Raw genomic sequence first — 7,450 nt, forward strand, 5'->3', positions numbered from 1 at the left:
GTCCAGGCTCTGATGCCATAACCTCGTCCCCCCTCTCAAAACATAAAGCATCTCAATAGACTAGATTCCCACCCATCAGAGGCCCTGAAATCGTGACTCAAGGCTTCCCCCACTGGACTTACTAACACCCCTTCGTGCTTCTTTCTTGAGCCTTTCACCCAAATTTCCCTTTTTCGTGCTCCATATCTCACCCCTTTATCTCCAAGATCTTGGGCCTTGGGTCTTGAGTTTTCCAAGATCTTTTTGGTAATCCTCAGGTTTTAACTGACATCCCCATTGCTACTCTACATAGGCCAAAACCCAATGGCTTTTGGGGCTGTCCTTCTTCCTCGTTACTTCCTCTGTTTCTATCCCCCATTCCCTAGGACATGGTGTGAAAGTTGGCCATATCATCACAGTATCCAATAAAACATTAGCTATTATTAGTAGATCACCTTGCACACAGTAGGTATTCCATAAATAAACAGACAGATGCCTGTTAAATTAATGCATAATTGCCTCAGAGCTTGGCCTGCTCCACAACCAGTAATCACCGGGGTGGCTGTGCCCAAAGACATCTTGTTAGGCAGATACAGAGCTGGTTCCAAATGTAGCCTGACAAGGGTTCCCCTCGCCTTTCCTCTACCTGTCCCCTGGAGCCTACTCCAGAGGGCTCTTCCCAGAAGTCCTGGGTAAGGAGGAAGGACACGCCACTCCTCCTCCTGTTTCCCGCAGCCACACTGGATCTTATCAGGGATTCTCCTGAGCAGCAGGGGCCTGCCTCTTCCTCCACTTGGCCCCATCAGTGCTTGCTTATTAATTATACTAATGATAACAACAACAGCAGTGCTGGTGGCAGCCTTAGACCCAGCTGGGGGCGCCCCCAGGTGGCAACACAGGGAGAGATTCCAAAAGGGCTGTCAAACATGGTTGGCAGGGGACCTGAGGTCTGGTTTAGATGAGCACTCCGCCAATTTCCTTGGGTAGCATGGGTGGGCTCCAGGACCCTTAAAGGAAAAAAACTTGCTCCATTCCAGAAACCACAGCTTCTGAGTTTGGGCTGAGTTGGATCAGGGGAGGCAGACAGCAGTCTGGGGCTGAAGCCAGGTTCACCAGGGTCATGCGACTGCGGCAAAGTGGCTGCTGCAGCTCTACGCTTAAGCTCTTGTCACTCCTCCACCTCTCCTGTCTCCAGGGGATTTCAAGTTTCCAGTGAAAGGCAGCCTCCTCCTATTGACTCTGGTTGACACTGGAAAGACGTCTCCTAGAGGATGTTGAACCCAGAGCCCAAATCCAACCTTCCACTTTCTTTTCTCCCCTCATTTCCTCCCCATCATTTCCTGAACTCTTCTAGGGAATGCCAGCCTAAGGACCATCCTTTGCCATCAGTCAAAACAGGCTTCCTGGATATGTCATAGAAGCCACTGCATTCTGTACTCACAGCCTTGACAAACTTCCTCTCTCAGCTGCAGCCCTCAGGCACATCTCTGTCACCCTGGGGCAGCACACTTTCCATGTGGGGTCAGGAGCCCTGAGGCCCTGCTTCCTCTACCCCTGCTTTTGAATCGTTATCAATTCTTAGTGTTTCTACTTACAGGGTAGGGGGTACTGTGGGGTCCTGGTCTTCTGACTTTCCAGCTCCCACATAGAGGGCTTGCTTTCCTGAGCCCTCACAAGAGCCCTCTTCTTACCTATCTACCCCGTCTCTCTCTTTGTGTATCTCTACCTCTCTTTCTCGGCACGGAACATGCTTTAAGGGTATGTGAGCAGGTGTGATTTTGTGGAAGAAGTGTGTAGGTGGGTGAGAGGGTGTGCATTGTGATATACGAGGGAGGGTGTGCATTTGTGCAAACTCTAAATGTGACTGACACTTTGTGGGTGGATGGGGAGAAAGTGTGTGTGTGTGTGTGTGTGACTGAAGGAGGGTGGCTGCCTGTGCAAATTCATGCCTGCAAAATCTCCCTTCCTTTCATAAATGCATTGCTTCAAGGAAACTAATCAAATCAACAGGAAATGTATTTGACATAATGCAGGAGCAGCTGTCCCAAGAGTTCCTGTCCTCAAAACAGAACCAAAGCCAGCTCTGATCTATCCCAGGGGAGTAATAAGGGGCCATGGGGAGAGGAAGGGCCAGCAGCAACCCATTATTATGGATGGAGCTAGGTTGGGCCATGGCATCTCCCTACTTGGGTGAAGTAAGTATCTGCCCACTCTGCCTTTTATGATCCAGGACTGCTCATAAAGTCCAGAGATAGAGAGAAGACACAGACAAACCTGGAAATAAAAACCATCTGCCCATAGTAGCAGAACTCCTTGATGGCAATTTCCAGCAGTTTCAGGAAGCAGCTGCTTCAGCTTCTTTTTCAGAGTTAGGACCTTCTACTCCTTTCCTTCCTACTCAGGCACAGGGTGGAGGGGGTGGGGGTGGACCAAGAAGTAACCAAGGTAAGCCATGGGGTCAAGGTAGTCTCACTGCCCTGTGACCAAGGACCCATTATTTCCCAACTACTAAAAAAAAAAAAAAAAAAAAAAAATGGATCCTTGGGACCCATTGAGGGTTGGGAAATCCCACTTAGGGAATGGGAAGGTCACAGACTGTGCTCCCCATCACCTTAGAGAAGGCAGGGAGTCCACTCCAGGGCTTGGAGGAAAACTGCCTGCAGGTGTGATGCCAGTTGCACCTGCAAAACACCCCTTGCCTGAAACTTCTGAGTCAGAAACAGTGCCATTCCTTGCCCAGTTGAAGATGACGCATAAAGGTAAATCCCTTGGAGAAACCAAACTTAGATGGAGTGTCACAGAGAGACTTTCAAATGGTCAGAGTTTTTCCCCAAAAGGAACCTCAGGAGGTAGGAAGAGAGCAATAAGTTTGAGGCTTCTGAAACCGCAGATGGGTCTAAATGAATGGAAGGAAAAAATTGTCCTCTTCAAAATTTCATCTAGGGAATCACCCTGAAAGCAAGACTTCCATGTGTAAGGGCCCTTGTCAGGTGTCAAAGGAAATATATGTGAGTGTGAGTATATTTGTTTGAATGCCCTATATCTAGCTGTCTGTATTTTTCTTTTTGGCCTTCTTTAACTACAGCCTGGCCAGTAATTTTTAAAAACTTTTTATAATGAAATATTTTAAACATATACATGAGTAGAGACCAAAGTGCAGTAGAATCCCAATGTATTCATCACTCCACTTCAATGATTATCTTAGCCAATTGTGTTCTATTGTCCCATTTTTTGAGTTCTTAAAAGCGAATCTTAGCCATATTATTAACTTCAGCTATAAATATTACACTGTAGCAGACTTAAAAAAACCTCATCCATATGTAGATTCAGTTGGTTACATATAGAAATATTTATAGATATGTGCATATAACAATATACAGATATATTTCCTTTGTCAGTTGAGAAGGGCCTAAAAGCAAGATACCCCAGTAACAATGAGCATACCTAGCACCCAAATTTTGGTTTCTAATCCCATTTCCCAATAAAAGGAACCAAGGAGTTTTGGACAAATGGCTGATTCCATGATTGGGGCATGAAATATACAAAATGATCTCAGAGCATCTTGTAGTGCCAAAAAGAACTGCTCAAAAACCCAAACCCAAACCCTCCCCCATCCTCCCCACACACAGTGATGGTATCTATCAAAGGGTCAAATATTTTGAATAAATAAGTTAATGGGGAGCATAGACAAATCTGCCATACAGAAGAATTACAAATAACTTATGTAGACACTCCATACTTAAGGAGAGGTAGCACACCTCCACACTCAAGTGTGGGCCATTTCTTCCAGAGGATGGGATGGGAAGCAGGGGTGGTATAAGTAACTTTATACTAGAAAGATCTGAAATTTCCTCAGCCAGGCAATTAGGTGATTAAGGTTAATATCCACAGTGGTAGGTCATATTGATAGTAGGTGCCCTTGATATAATATGATAAAAATAGTATTTCATCTCTGTGGTCTTCTTCTCCAAAACCCATAACCCCACTGTTATCATGAGAAAAACATCAGACACATCTCAAATAAAAGACATTCTGTACAATCCTACCAGTACTACTCTGTCCAACTCATCAAAAACAAACAAACAAACAGTCTACAAAACTGTCACCATCAGGAGGAGCCTAAGGAGACATGACAACTAAGTGTACTTATGGAACAGAGGAAGGACATTAGGGTACAGTTGAGGAAATCTGAATAAAATATGGACTTTAGTTAGTAATAATGTATCAATATTGGTTCATTAATTCTAACAAATGTACCATTTAACATTAGATGTTAAAAACAGGAGAAACTGGGGCACCTGACTGGCTCAGTGGGTATAACACATGACTCTTGATCCCGGTGTCCTGAGTTCAAGCCCCACATTGGGTGTAGACTTTATTTTTAAAAAACTGGGTGGTTTACTTGGTTGAGCAACTGACTCTTGACTTTGGCTCAGAGTAGAAGGATCCTAAGATTGTGGGATGGAGCCCAGCACGAGTGTGGAGCCTGCTTAAAATTCTCTCTCTCTCTCTCTCTCTCTCTGCCCCTCTCCCTACCCCTCTCTCTCTAGAATAAATAATGAAATAGAAAGTTAAAAATGGGGGTGTGCCTGCCTGACTCAGTTGGAAGAGAGTGTGACTCTTGATCTCAGAGTTGTGGGTTTGAGCCCCACGTTGGGTAGAGATAACACAAATAAATAAATAAACTTTTTTAAAAATTTTTTGTAATGTTTTATTTATTTCTAGGAGAGAGAGAGAGAGAGAGACAGCATGAGCAGGGGAGGGTCAGAGAGAGAGGGAGTCACAGACTCTGAAACAGGCTCCAGGCTCCGAGCTGGCAGTCAGCACAGAGCCCGACGCGGGGCTCGAACCCACGAACCGCGAGATCATGACCTAAGCAAAAGTCGGACGCTTAACTGACTAAGCCTCCCAGGCGCCTCATAAATGAACTTTTTTTTAATGGGGGGCAGCTGGCTGGTTCAGTCAGTGGAGTGGACAACTCTTGATCTCAGGATTGTGGGTTCGATCCCCATGCTGGGTATAGAGATACTTTAAAAAAAACTTAAAAATGGGGAAACTATGTTTGGGCTAAATGGAAGCTCTTTGCAATTTTTCTGTGAATCTGAAACTATTCTAAAATAAAGTTTATTTTTCAAAGAAACACATCCATACCCAATAATTTTTTTTAAAATCCTTAATATTATATAAAACCCAGTTTGTGTTTAATTTTCCCCAACAATCTCAAAAAAATCTTTTTACATTAGGTTTGTTTGAATTGGGATCCAAACAAGGGCCATATATTTCACTGATAATCTCTTATGTATTTTTAAATCTATTAAGAGGTTCCCCCTCTCTCGAACATGAAATGTATAGAAGAAACTGTGTCATTTGTAGACTTTTCCACAGTTTGGGTTTTGTTCATTGTATCCTTGTATTATCATTTAATATGTTCCTTTAAGACCCATATTTCCTGTAGATTAGTAGTTAGACCTAGATGCTTCACTATATTCAGGTCCAATTTTTTGGCATGACACCTCCCTGGGAAGTGTTTTGTACTTTTAATTTCATCACATTGGGAACACGTTATGTCTAGTGGCCTCACTTTTAGTGATGTTAAGATTTGTCATTCATTATGTTGGCAACTGGATCCATCATATATAAAATCCTCATTAACCTTTCACCTAACAGTTTTTTTTTAAGCTTATTTATGTATTTTGAGAGAGAGACAACCAGAGTGAGCAAGCTGGGGGGAAGGGCAGAGAGAGAATTCCAAGAAGTGCAGAGCCCAATGTGGGGTCGATCCCATGATCCTGGGATCATGACCTGGGCCGAAATCAAGTATCAGATGCTCAACCAATTAAACCACCCAGGCACCCCCCACCTAATAGTTTTATCAGTTATTAATGATCATTGCCTGGAGAGATTATTTCATTAGTGGTTGCAAACAATGATTTTCTACTATCATTCTTCTAGCATTTCTGGTTCCATTTCCCCTTCCTCACTCCCCATAACTTCTGACTGGACCCAGGACTATTTTGGACTCCAAAGATGGCTAAGTGCTAGTAGCTGAAATTTACTGCTGCAGTTGAGACCAAGAGAACTGAATATAGAAGATTTAGAAATTTGTTAAAAATGCAAATTCTTGGGTCCTATCCAAGACCCTACTGAATCAGAAACTCTTGAGGGTGAGGCCCAGTAATCTGTTTTAACAAAACCTCAAAGTGATTTTGATGCCTGCTATAGTTTAGAAACCAATGGACTAACACTGGCTGCCCTAAGGTGGCCTTCAATCAAGCAATGGTTTACTAAGGTCCTATGTGCATGGGAATATGCTGGGTGCTGAGCACTATGGATGCAAAAAAGAGAGCCTGGTGCCCCCAAGGAACTCAGTCTATTCAAGAGAACAGCACATATGCTCGTGAAAAGGTGACCAGTGATCATTGATAATTGGCAGCGCATTCCTAACAAGCCACACAAGTAGTGCAAGCTGTAAGATTTCAAGGAAAGTTCAGTGAATAGATCTGGTTGGCAGAGGTTTTAGAGTTCACTCCAGCTAGGCCTTATATATATATTTATGTTTGAGAGAGAGATACAGAATGCAAGTGGAGGAGGGGCAGAGAGAGAAGGAGACACAGAATCTGAAGCAGGCTCCAGGCTCTGAGTGGTAGGCACAGAACCAACGCCGGCTGCAACCCATGGACCATGAGATCATGACCTGAGCCAAAGTCACACTCTCAACTGACTGAGCCACCGAGGCGCTCCACTCCAGCTAAGCCTTAAAGGGAGAGAAAAACTTTGGGGGTAGGGTGTGGGAGAGAAGAAAGGGAATTTTTCCAAGAAGAGACACTGCCGTGAACAGAGGGAGGATGCTCACGAAGGGAATCATGAGGCTGTTTACTTATCTCTCCTCACCACCATCACTCCTACAGTGTTTCTTTCCTTAAGCTTTGCCTTTCCTTGTACATGCTTACCTTCTTGCTCACCCATAAATGCACTGAGGGGGGGTCACCTTGGTGTGTGCAGGTTTCTGAGTGCTGGCCACGAACTTGGGTGCTGGGTTTAGGATGTGATTATCCAGGCTGGTGAGTGCAGAAGGGCATCTGAAGTACACTTTCCCTCTGTCACGAGTTAGTGTGTGTAGAAGGGCCTGTGCCTGCTCATCCAAAGGATGAGCGTTCTCTGTGTTGGCATGGAGCTTACGTGGTGGGATAGTGCAAGGCAGGGCAACCCGTGCATCCTCTCGCTCAAGGGTCCAAAGTTCTAAGGTGCCTGGCTTGTCTCAGCTGAAAGAGCACGCAACTCTTCATCTCCCGGTTGTGAACCCGAGCTCTAAGTTGGGTGGAGAGATTACTCAAACTTTAAAAACAAAACAAAACAAAACATAAAAGGGTCCTGGGCGCCCCGCAGGCTACCCTAGAAGGGGTGGAGCCAGGCCGGGGAGAGGCGGGGCTGGGCTGCGGGGCGGAAGTTCAAATCTGGTGGCGGCGGAAGC

This window comes from Crocuta crocuta, unplaced genomic scaffold (genome assembly GCF_008692635.1).
Source record: "Crocuta crocuta isolate KB4526 unplaced genomic scaffold, BGI_CrCroc_1.0 scaffold102, whole genome shotgun sequence".
Lineage (NCBI taxonomy): Eukaryota > Metazoa > Chordata > Mammalia > Carnivora > Hyaenidae > Crocuta > Crocuta crocuta.